This window comes from Lissotriton helveticus, chromosome 3_1 (genome assembly GCF_964261635.1).
Source record: "Lissotriton helveticus chromosome 3_1, aLisHel1.1, whole genome shotgun sequence".
Lineage (NCBI taxonomy): Eukaryota > Metazoa > Chordata > Amphibia > Caudata > Salamandridae > Lissotriton > Lissotriton helveticus.
Genome location: NC_136061.1, coordinates 1,484,895,882 through 1,484,908,810, shown reverse-complemented (window position 1 = coordinate 1,484,908,810; position 12,929 = coordinate 1,484,895,882). Strand labels below are relative to the sequence as shown.

General features: G+C 52.7%; 1 protein-coding gene and 1 pseudogene across 4 annotated transcripts in view; one reads left to right on the top strand and one right to left on the bottom strand.

Annotated features, from left to right (window-relative positions):
* LOC144823532 (uncharacterized) overlaps window positions 1-12,929 on the bottom strand; it is a 1,119,534-nt gene that overhangs the window by 531,405 nt on the left and 575,200 nt on the right. The gene's annotated exons all lie outside the window — the stretch shown is intronic.
* LOC144825604 (28S ribosomal RNA) lies at window positions 11,079-12,127 on the top strand (annotated as a pseudogene).

Below are 12,929 nucleotides of genomic sequence, written 5' to 3'. Positions count from 1 at the left end.
AATCCCTGCGGGTGATCTTGTAGCTGTCCGGGATGGCTATGGCGATGTCGGGCGCCGAGGAGTTGTTCCACCAGGTCTCGTTCAGGAAGGCAACGTCTGGGGCGGATGTGTCCTTGAAAATTCAGGGGAGATGGTGTAAATCTTGTGCTGGGCCGTACCTATATCCGCAGCAGGTCTCCAAGGTGAACAGCCTCTGGCATGTTGGAACAATGTAGGTAACGGAAGTCGGCAAGTCAGATCCGTAACTTTGGGATAAGGATTGGCTCCAAGGGCTGGGTCGGTTAACTGGGGCACGGGGCTGGGCGTGCGCCGCGGCTGGACGAGGCACCTCCCTCCGGGATGGCGGCGACTCTGGACGCGAGCCGGGCCCTTCCTGTGGATCGCCCCAGCTGCGGTGGTCGCCTCTCCCCGTGCCCCCTACCCGGGGGCGCGGGGCCGGCGTTCTGCCTCGGCCGGAGCCTAGCAGCTGACTTAGAACTGGTGCGGACCAGGGGAATCCGACTGTTTAATTAAAACAAAGCATCGCGAAGATCCCAGGCGGGTGTTGACATGATGTGATCTCTGCCCAGTGCTCTGAATGTCAAAGTGAAGAAATTCAATGAAGTGCGGGTAAACGGCGGGAGTAACTATGACTCTCTTAACCTATTCTCGGTTGTGGTGGCCTTTACCTCCCAGTGGTCCCACCGGTAACTGCCTCTGTAGTGCTAGACTCTGCGTAGAGAAGCATATAGAGAAAGGCCAAACAAGGTTCTATCATGGCAGTGAGCGTGATAGTGAGAAATGGTGAAGCAAACAAACCCAATTCCAGATGGGGTAGTTCCTGGAGAATAAAAACCCTGTTAAGATGGCGTAAGGAGGTGCTGTCTTTCTCAGAAATCATTAACCTCCTCACCGAATTTGACAAACCAGCACCCGCTTCCAACAATGCAACAGTCAACAACGATTCAGATAGCGATATACGCCCTAGTTCACCCTCCATAGCAGAAGAAGACACAACAATAGACCTGAGCAAATCCATCGAGTTTGTGGCCTCCTCAGCCAAGAATGACATTGGTACAGCAAATTTTAAAAATCTACCCGATGTGTACGAGGTCAGCGAAAATGTAATAACAAAGAAAAGTGACTACACAAAAAAAGTCACTTATTGGAAGTACCCAAACGAAAAATATAAATGTGACTTATGTGGAGACATAATGGAAACTTTTAAAAACTGAGAAAACTTGGCTCCAACAAACACAAAGGCTTCTATCTTAAAACGTACTGTTCAAAATGTGATAAAGAAGCCGAATACCACAATATTGCATGCCATTATGCCAAAAGTAAAGGAAGACCTCAAAAAGGAGAGCTGCCATTCCTGTGCAGCTTCTGTGACCTCAGATTTGGAACAAAAATTGGTGTATCTCAAAATGCTCGGCATGAGCATCCAAGACCGCAAAATGAGGCTAGACTAGCAGCTCTAGCAAGCAGCAAGCCGTCAAAATTATGGTCACAGGAAGGAATACTGCTACTAGCAGAATTGGAAAAAGTATATGAAAATAAGAGGAATATTAATGCGCTGATGGTTCCAAATTTTGACAATAAAAACAAAAAACAAATTGTAGAAAAAAGATGAGATAGAAGAGATAAAAACAAAAAATCCGCAAAAGATGTACTACAAGCATCAAATGTTTCGGAAAACGACTCTTGCGATGAACCAGAGGTTACAATGGAAGTAACAACAGAAAAGCGCAAAGACTTTATCAACCGCAAATGTGCGCAAAAAATCAAGAACTTTGATGAACTGGAAGACAGAATCACAGAAATCAAGAAGTACACCCAAAACGTAGAGCAACACGATGCTGCTATGGATCTGATGGATGAGGTAGTGACTTATATCGCAGAAAACACCACTGATATAAGTCCTACACCAGCAAGTGTACCAACAAATGAACCAGCAAGAGAACTCAATAATGATCCTATGAACTCTGCTCAAGATGAGCACCAGAATGCCTCAGTAGAGAACAAGATAACAAAAAATACAAGAAAAATGGAAGGCTTAATCGGACGCACAAGAAAAATTATGCCAAAGCAAAGGGCAGCTATAAAGAATACCAGGCAATGTTTCAAAAAGGCAAAAAGAAAATTGCCAGGATTATCACTGATGGGGCAGAAGATGCCACTTGCCAAATCAGTGCTGATGAAATCTTTCAATACTACAAAAACATAATTGAGAAAGAAAACAAGAAAAATCCTAATTTAATGCTGATTGATCGGATACCAGAGGATTATGAAATTAGAAATCTATGTAAAGAAATAACACTGCTCGAAATAACTCATGCCTTTGAGAACTCCAATTTAAAGAAAGCAGTGGGGCCTGATAAGATTGGTCTGAATGTCTTGTATAAAGTACACAGCAAACAACCAAGACTGCTGCCCAGATTTCTATCGCCTTGGTTGATGATGAGAAGAGTACCAGAAATTATCAAAAAGAACCGATCAATTTTGATACCCAAGAAAGTACCGATTAGTGAACTTTAAAAAATCAGTAACTGGCGTCCAATTACCATCGGTACTGCATTCATGAAGTTATTCACAAAAATATTAACTAAAAGACTCATTTTTTGTTGAATTGAATACGAGACAAAAAGGCTTCATGAAGGTGAGAGGTTGTCTCAAGAATCTGACTCCTGCAAAATATCATAAAAGGGGCACGGAAAAACAGTCACTCATTAGGAGTTGTGTTCATTGATATATCCAAAGCCTTCGACTCTGTCAACCATGGTCACATTATACAGAGTCTCGCAAGGCAAAGAGTTCCATCATACATCAGAGACATAATAAAAGACTTATACACTGACTCAACAACATCTTTCAAGGGAAAGAACAACAAATCAACTCCTGAAATAACAATGAAATATGGGGTCAAACAAGGTGACTCTTTATCCCCACTACTATTTAACATTGTCATGGATCCTCTGATCTGTGATCTTCAGAAAAATGGCAAGGGCTTCACATTTGGATCAGATGGTCTTATTGAGCAAATCACTGCTCTCGCCTTTGCCAATGACATCGCAGTACTCAGCAGTACAAGGGTAGGAATGAGTACAAATCTGAAAATCATTGAAAAGTTCAGTAAAACCACAGGATTAAAACTTTTTTTTTTTTTAACAAACTTTATTCGTGAATGTACATTTTTTGCAGGTAAGTGTACACAGCATGCCATAATTACAGCACATCACGTTTTTCTGTTTTCTCCCCAACGTCCCATACTTATCTCAGCCTCCCCGTCTAGCACATAACTTCCCAGTTGTACATACAGTAGGGAGTGACTCTGTTTGCTGCAGGGTGTATGTATGCCCACCCTCACTCTCCCCAACTTTCCCTCCCCCTCCCTGCCAACTATGGTGCTCCATTGCTCCAAGACGGTCCAGTTTTCACTTTCCCGCTCTGTCCACTCCCCTCCAGAAATATTGGTCCGGAATTCAACCGGCCCCCCTGGTGCAATCCGTGGGTCAGTTTTAATCCACCCACTTCCCACATAGCCCCAGTGCCTTCAGACATCCTGGGACGGCGGCTGGTCCTTGTCCGCCAGTTCCAGTAGCATGACCTCCCAGTCCATCGCTAATGGAGCTTTCCTCCTCCCACCTTCTTCCTCCTTCCTGAGAGCTGCCCCTTCTATTCCGCCCCATTTCATAACATCCGTTCGCCATGTTTCTATCCTAGGTGCCCTCGTGGACTTCCACTGCATAGTAATGTTCCTAATTGCTAAGAGGAGGCCTAAGTCCACAAATCTCAGTTTAGGTTTTAAAGGCTTAGGGCGAGGCCGAGCGCCCGTCAGACAATACAACGCTCCCACCCGCACTTGTATCTGGGTCACCTCTCGTAGCGTCTGACACACCTCATTCCAGTACCCGTGCAGCCGCGGGCACGACCAAAGCATGTGGAGAAAACCAGCTTCGTCCGCCCTACATCGTGGGCACTGATGGGAGGTAGTAGGGAACATCTTATGAAGTCTGACCGGGGTGAGGTATGCCCTGTGGAGTAACATGGCCTTTATGTACTTAAATCTCGCATTTCGAGAAACTCTCTTAGGGTGTTCCAGGGCCATCCGCCAGGTTGCATCCGTGAGCTCTTCTCCCGTATCCTGTGCCCAGGACTCCCTCAGTGCGTCTAGGGAGAATGCGGTGTGAGTTCTAATCCCCGTGTACAGCCACCTAACCAAGTGTCCTCCAGCCCCCATGTAGTGTAGCAAGTGCACCAGTTCGTGTTGTTGTGGATGAGTGCGCTGCGGCGACCAGGTTGTTTTAATGTAGTGAGAGATAGTGGCATGCAGCATGTAATGTCTATCCGAGGTCCCTCTCACGTGTACAAAGGTGGGGTAGTCTAACAGTAGGCCGTCTCCGAAAAAACTGCCCACACTTTCTATTCCGCTCGCCGTCCAGTCTCTGAGGGCGCGGTCGGTCAGTCGTCCCTGTGGTGTGGGTATGCCCAACAGCGGGATGTTATCTGCATAAGGCTTAACCATGGACGTATAGGCCAGCGCCTTCCTCCAGCACAGGAGAGCAGTACGGAGTAATGGGTGGCACTCCTGCGGGATCTTGCTTTTGGGCAGCAATAGGGCGTGAAGGTCGCCCTGTGCAAGTCGGCCCTCCGTCCATCCAATTTCATGGAGGTTCCGTCCGGCCAGCCAATAAGACAGCCACTGGAGTTGGCTGCCGTAGAAGTAGCCCTGGAAGTCCGGTGCCCCCAGTCCTCCCCCAGAGGCGCTGAGCTGTAGTTTCCTCAAGCTAATCCGCCTTCTGCCCGTCCCCCAAATAAGCGTGATCAGCAGGGAGTTAAGGGAATCAAAGGTGCGTCGTGGGATGCATACAGGCAGATTTACGAAGTAGTATAGCAGGCGCGGTAGCATCACCATCTTCGCGATGGCGATGCGTCCCATGACCGACAGTGGGAGCGATGTCCAGAAGCCAACGCTACCTCGGAGGCCGGCAATAGCCCTGGAAACGTTACCGTCCAGCTGATCCTCTGGTCTCCGGTATATGCGGATTCCTAGGTATTTAAAACTGGTCTGGGCAACCGGGATCGTGTAAGTGCCGAACTGCAGAGAGGGCGGGCCTGGCCTCTCGTGGAAGTAAAATCCGACCGATTTGTCTGGGTTAATGGCCAGTCCAGAAGCCGTCTTAAAGCGGCAAAAGGTGCCACTTAATCGTGTGTGGTCGGCTTCTAAATCTCGGAGGTACAGCAGCATGTCGTCTGCGTACACAGACAGTATATGGGGTGTCCCTGCAACTGGTATCCCCAGGGCCTCGGCGTGTTGGCGAAGTGCTATGGCCAGTGGTTCCAAAGCCAGCACGAACAGCAGCGGGGACAAGGGGCACCCTTGTCTGGTGCCCCGGTGGATCAGGTACTCGGCCGACACATAACGACCGGTCCTAGCCCTGGCTGTAGGAGCCGTGTACAACAGCCGAATCCATCGTATGAGCTGGGCTGGAAGACCAAACCGGGCCAGGGCTTCGAACAAGAAGGGCCAAGAAAGCGAGTCAAACGCCTGCCGGAGGGCTAGCGCGAAGCATCCTGCCCGCGTCAGCTCGGCTGGTGCCGCTGTCATGATAGCGTGTAGGCGCCTCGTGTTGAGGGAGGTACTGCGCCCCGGGAGGCATCCACACTGATCGCAATGGATAAGCGTGGTCAAGTGCGGTTGAATACGTAGGGCAATGACCTTACTTAGGACTTTATATTCCGTAGCCAGCATAGATAAGGGTCTATAATTCCCGAGCTCCAGGTTATCCCTGTCTGGTTTGGGGATGGAGATCACTATGGCTTGCATCGTCGTGTGTGGAAGATGACCCTTTTCGTAAGCCTCCCTGTAGATCCGTTCCAGTATCGGTACTAGTATATCGGCATAAGTTGAGTAGAACTCCACCGGGAGTCCATCCATGCCAGGGTTCTTATTTTTGTTTAGGTGTGCGATCGCGACTCGTATCTCATGTTGGGTGATGGGACCTTCTATAGATTCCCGTACTGCCGCGGTCAGCTGGGGAAAGTGGAGGCCGTCCATGAAGTCAGTTGCATATGTAGGGTCGCCTAATCCTGTTTGGGCGTACAGAGCCTGTAGGTGGTCGTGGAATGCCAGGTTAATGTCAGATTGTGTGTGCACTAGGTCCCCCCTGTGGTTCCGGATTTGAGTAATGACCGGGTGTCCGGCCTGTCTCGGATCAATCGGGCTAACAGCGCCCCAGATCGGTCCGCCTCTGTATGTTGTCTCTGTAAGTAGGTCTTGTAATCTATGGTGCGTAGTGTTTCTAGTGTCTCGGCGTGTGTGATGTTCAGTTCCTGTAGAGCCTGGTGTTTGTTTGGGTCTAACGCCGCCTCCCTCCACGTCACACAGTTTCTGATGAATTTCCTGCCTGGCGCCCACCAGCCTTCCAATCGCCTCTCCCCATACCACCACTTTCATCGCATCCCAGACCACCAAGTTGGAAGACGCAGTGTCCCAGTTCTCCTCCCAGTATCGTGTTAGGGCCTCCGAGATAGCCGCCCTAAAGGGGCCGCCCTCTAAGTGCTGGGGATCTATCCGCCAAGTCGGGACCGGGGTCGGGACCCTCCCCCAGACAACCGTACATTGGAGGGGTCTGTGGTCCGAGAATGTCTTTGCCAGGTATTCCGGGGCACTCAGCATTGGGGCAAGCGAGCGGGTGCAAAGGAATTGGTCTATTCGTGTGTGCAAACCGTGTACCGGTGAGTAGAAGGAGTACTCTTTGTGCGTAGGATGTACTTCCCTCCAAATGTCAGTGAGTCTCCAGCCGTTTACCCACGCCCCGAATGTTTCAGTGAGCTTGGCTACTCCGGCCGCCTGCAAGGGCGGTGTGACCTGTCCAGGGTCAGGTCCAACACCGCGTTCCAGTCCCCCCCAAGCACCCAGGGTATGTCCGACCACGTGGAGAGGGCCCTCCCTACCGCCCGCAGGAATGATTCTTGGTCGTAGTTCGGGGCGTAGATACAGCCCAGGACAATCAGTTGTCCGTCTAGGGTCCCCTTGACTAGGACATACCTTCCCTGCTCATCTACCTTCTGCTCTATTGGAGTGAATGGTGTCCCGTGTCGCACCCAGATAGTGGCTCCCCTGGAGAATGCAGAGTATGTCGTGGAATACACTGTCCCTCTCCATTTCTTCCGCAGCTTTTGCGCTTCAGAGGCCGTGAGGTGCGTCTCCTGTAAAAAGGCGATTTGTGTCTGCTGTCTAAGTAGGTAGGAGTGGACCCTATGCCTCTTCTGTACCGCCCCCAGCCCCCGCACATTCCAGGTGATTACCCTGTATTTTCCCTTTTGGTCATCCATGGTCGGTGGGCATGGGGGTCTTTCTCAGGGGTGGTCGGGTGACTAGAGCATCGGGGAGCCGAACCAAGGAGAGTGCACCTAAGGGAAAAGAAATCTTGAACATTTCTAAAACAAACCCGGCGCAGCCATAAAACATGGCCGAGCCCAACATTAAAATTACGAACACATATAACCAAACATTTGTGCCTACGCTATGGGGGGGTTGACCCAGCACACATAGAGTCATTGTGTTACCAGTTCCGGACTCCGCCGGCTCAGCAGTAGCCCGGCCGGGCGCTCACTACCATAGTAAAGTACAGTGCGATAATATGCAGCATCAGGATACCCTGCATTAGTCAGCTTTCATTCGCCCCCGTGGTATCCGGTACAGTATCAGTTCCATTGGACATGTGGTGTACCCAGGGGTGGGCCAGTACCTGTTCTGCGCCCCGCTCCACCTCCCCTACCCTCCTGTGGTCACCAATGGATACCACCATCCAGAGTCTCGAAAACATTATATCAAAAGGATACCATTCGTGAGCTGCTACAGTGAAGTCGGTGCAGGAGATCTCCCCTCGGACTAGCTGTCGATGAGATCGTCCACAGCTCTAGGGGTTATCGTTGGGAAGAGCAGCACGCTGCTGTCGGAGTCCGAGTGGCCAGTGTTGTCCTCTGATTCAGTGTTTATTGTCGCCGGGTCCTCTCTGAAGGAGCCCACGAGGGAGATGGCCTTCCGACGTTCATCCTGCTGAAGTGTCTTCGATGGTCCGAGTTCTGATTGTCCTCTGCCGGATCCAGACGGGGAGTGGCAGCTACCTTCCGGGTGTCTGTTCAGCGCCCTGGCCAACTCTCCTTGGGAGGCCTCCTGGCTGCCGCCCATTCCCATCGCCTGTAGCCATTCCGCCGCGTCCGCTGGGCTCTCAAAGAAGTGCGACTTCTTCCCCCGGATGACTTTCAGGCGGGCTGGGAAAAGCAGGGCATACTCCAGGTGCGCGCTTCTCAGTTTCTTCTTCACCTCCATGTAGGAGGCCCTCTGTTTTTGCACCATGTTCGTGTAGTCCGGGTAGAGTGACACCCTCTGGTTTTCGAACTGGATGTTGGATTTCTCGCGAGCTTTCCGCAGTAGGGTGTCCCTATCCCGGTAGTTGAGGATCCGGACAATGAGAGGGCGAGGAGGGCGCCCCGGCTGAGGCTGCCCCGTCGGGATTCTGTGCGCTCTTTCAACACAGAAGTACGGGGAAAGTCCGTCCATCGCCACGTGCTCTCTGAACCATTGTTCCATGTACCCCACAGCCCGTGGTACCTCGCATTTTTCCGGCAGACCGATGACCCGTATATTATTCCTCCGATTACGGCCTTCCGCGTCTTCGACCCGCTCCAGCAGCGCGGTCATTTGGCCCTGAATGTCTCGGATGGATGTGTCGTGGTCCGCCACCTTGGGTGTGAGGTCCGCAAGCGCAAGGTCGTGGCTCCTGACCTTGTCCGCCAGCTTACCGTGGTCCGCTTTTAGGAGAGAGAGGTTATTAGTGAGGGTCCCCAGCTGGTGTTCCAGTGCTTGTCGGGAATCCCGAATCTCCTGGAGGATGAGGTCCAGCTTATCAGTTTGTTGGGCACCCTGCCCCGTCCGGTCGCCCAGGCCCAATTCGCCGCCACTCTCCCCCGCACCCGTTCTCGGGCCCAACCCCATCGTGTCTCCTGGGCCGTCCACGTGTCGCAGGCCCTTCCGACCCATAATTTGCCCTCCTTGTAGGGCCGTGTCCCCTCCTCCGGGGCTACAGCGGCCACTCACTGTTGCCAATGTGTCCGTGGCCCTCCGTGCGTCCGCCACCAATGTGTCTTTTCTGCTCTTCGTGTGTGAGAGTCCAGTTAGCCGGTCATGTCGGTCCGCCACCAGTGTTTCGCTGTAGGGGTCCCACCCCTTGCAGGGTCAACGCTGGTCAGCAGCGCCCTAACCCGGTGTCCACTCCGGGCTCAGCCCCCCGACTTTGGTGCCTTCCCGCTTATGAAGTCGCGGGCTCCGGGCCGCCTCCTTCAGCCCGCCGAACCTCGTGCTCCTGGCCTCCCAGCAGGGCCGGTACGACAGGGATATAGGAGCGGGGGGGTTCGGGGCCCCCACACCGCGCAGGCCGTGTCTTTGCTCCCCGCCGAGTAAATCTCAAGATGGCGGCTCCTCTCCGTGCAGGCCTTCTCCACGCCTCAGGTTTTAGGCGCCCAGCCTCTCCTCCTACCGTCGCTGTAGCCCCTCTGTGCCTTCGCCGGCCGGCGTTGTTCCCGGGGCCTCCAGCCCTCTCCGTCAGCGTCTGTCAGGTCTCGGCGGGAACAGGAGGGCCGCCGTCGGGTCGTCTCCGTGCTCGAGTCCCCGGCTCCAAAGGCCTCACGCCGCGGGACTCTGCTCGTCGTGGCTGCAGCGTATAATCCTGCCCTCCGTCTCACAGGATTGCTGCCTCCCGGCTGTCACCCGCAGTTTTCCGCGCAATCCCGCTTGCCTGTTATACGCCGGGTGGGGCCATCGCCGGATCCCGGCCTCACTCGAGTCCCCGGCTTCGCGGGCCTCTCGCCGCGGGGCCTCGCTCGTCCCGCCAGGTGCTGTGACTGCAGATATTCTTCGAGTCTCGTGGTCCGCACAGCGCTCTGCCCTAGATCGCCTCTCCCAGCAGTCCGAAGGGCTCCGCTAGTCCGCACTTTCCAGGATATGGCCCGGCCGGGCACGGAGCTCTAGCAAAAGCCGTCCGCCATCGTGGCTGGTCGGCCACGCCCCTCCCCCCCCACAGGATTAAAACTTAATGTGAAAAAGACACATGGATTTTATATCAGTCACCATAAAGATAAAATCCTGGTTAACAACTGTAAACCATGGCAATTTGAAAAAGAAAACATTGAAAATATTCATCCAGGAGAAAGTGAGAGATACCTCGGATTGAACTTTGATCCACACAATGGTCATTCAAGCAACAACAAAATTAATAAGGTTCTTGTCAATTGGGCTCAAAAACTTGATAATCTACCACTTAAGCCCACACAGAAAATAGAAATGTTGTGCCAGTACTTGGTACCTAAACGATCATTCAAATTGGAAATGACAGGAACAGAAGCAAAAACTTTAAATGTTCTGGATCAAACAATAAAAAAGTATGTCAAACACTTTCTACACCTTCCTGCATACACATGTGATGGTCTCCTATATTCGAAAAGATCATTTGGGGGCCTCAGTATTCCAAAACTATGTACACAAATTGGTCTCAATAGAGTTGTATCTCAGGGCAACTCCAGACCTGTACATAGCACATTCATTCATGTATGCAGGAGAAGATAGGAATGAAAAAATTGATAACATCATCAAAACACAGAAACTTAACATTTTAGACAGTAACTTTCTGAGCTATGATTTGAATTTGTTAGCAACATATGATTGGAGAAAAGTAGAGTTTGAGAAATGGGCAAATCTCCCTGTCCAAGGTGATGGTATAAAATACTTAGCAAGTAATCCAACCTCAAACTTCTGGATCAGCCGGCATAACAAAATGAAAGAAAACCAGTACATAGCTGCGCTGATGCTAAGAGCAAATGTTTTATATACCAGAGAAACCATCACTAGGGGAAGAAATCGTGCATTTGCTACATGTAGGTATTGTAATGATGTTTGTGAAACAATTTCTCCTATTTCAGGCGCATTTCCTAAAACTAAGGACATTAGGATAAAAAGACATAACAAAATTCTGGAATTGCTCATTGATAGAGCAAAAGGGTGTGGTTGGATGGCATACAGAGAACCTCATGTTAAGAATAATCAAGGAGAACTACGAAAACCTGATGTAGTGTTTACCAAAAATGGTACAGCTGTAGTGATTGATGTTTCAATTCGTTGAGAGGTGTAGGGCCGCCGGTGAAATACCACTACTCATCGTTTTTTCACTTACCTGGTGAGGCGGGGGGGCGAGCCCCGTGGGGCTCTCGCTTCTGGCTCCAAGCGCCTGGAGCCCGCAGGGCGCAACCTGCTCCAGGGACAGTGGCAGGTGGGGAGTTTGACTGCGGCGGTACACCTTTCAAACGATAACGTAGGTGTCCTAAGGCGAGCTCAGGGAGGACAGAAACCTCCCGTGGAGCAGAAGGGCAAAAGCTCGCTTGATCTCAATTTTCAGTATGAATACAGACCGTGAAAGCGGGGCCTCACGATCTTTCTGACTTTTTGGGTTTCAAGCAGGAGGTGTCAGAAAAGTGACCACAGGGATAACTGGCTTGTGGCGGTCAAGCGTTCATAGCGACGTCGCTTTTTGATCCTTCGATGCTGGCTCTTCCTATCATTGTGAAGCAGAATTCACCAAGCGTTGGATTGTTCACCGACTAATAGGGAATGTGAGCTGGGTTTATACCGTCGTGAGACAGGTTAGTTTTACCCTACTGATGATGTGTTGTTGCAATAGTAATCCTGCTCAGTACGAGAGGAACCGCAGGTTCAGACATTTGGTGTATGTGCTTGGCTGAGGAGCCAATGGGGCGAAGCTACCATCTGTGGGATTGTGACTGAACGCCTCTAAGTCAGAATCCCCCCTAAACTGTAACGAGACCGCAGTGCCATGGAGCCTCGGTTGGCCTGGGATAGCCGGCCTCTCTCCTCGGGGGGGTGGGGGGGCAGTGCATAGAGCCGCTCGCTTGGGGACAGGAGCGTGGACGGAAGGGGGCCGCCTCCATCGCCCTTAGCGCACCGCATGTTCGTGGGGCACCCGGTGCTAAATCATTCGTAGACGACCTGATTCTGGGTCAGGGTTTCGTAAGTAGCAGAGCAGCTACCTCGCTGCGATCTATTGAAAGTCATCCTCTGAGCCAAGCTTTTGTCTCTCCGTGCGTGGGTGCCCACGGACACCTCCCTCCACCACACCCAGGGGTGGGTCCCTCTGCTGCCAGGCCGGTGCGAGGGATGCAGAGGGGGTAATGCGGGTCTGCGGGAGACCGCCTCCACCACGTGCCCTTCGGCACGGGGGCTTCCCCCTCCTGTGCCTGCCCCACCGGGGTGTGGGGACGGGGGCCACCATCCCTCACGGGTCGGCAGGGTGACCAGATGGCCTCCCATTCCCACTGCTCCCTGGGCAAGTCGGGCAGGGAGGTGAGCAGCAGCCACCCGGGGGAAGGAAACTCCAGAGCGGCTGCCTCGGTGCGCCCGGCCACCCTCGCCAGACTGCAAGGGCGACTGGGTACGGCACCCTCCCAGGCCATCTGGGCGTTGGGTCGTCCCGGGCCATCTGGGCGCCTGGCTGCGCGACCAGATGGCCCTGCGGGCAGGGTGACCAGATGGCTCTGCGGGCTGGGTGACCAGATGGCCCTGCGGGCTGGGTGACCAGATGGCCCAGTGGGCTGGTGGCCGGGCTAACTCCAATTTTTGTCCTTCCTCGAAATTCTATAAGCCCCCGGCCTTAATAGTCGAGGAAAATGGGCTCCCCGGGCAGGCCGTCAGGGAGAGGACATGGCCTGGGCTTAACCCTCCTTGATTCCGGCCGAGGGTCTGGGTGCTGGGGACAGGGGTCCACCGGGGCCCATGGAGGCTCTCCCCGGCCTGGCTAGGACTCGGAGGCTGGGACCGGGCCAGGGGCTTGAGCTCCGTCCGGCAGGCCACGGGGTGCGTGAGCCGCCGTCCTGCA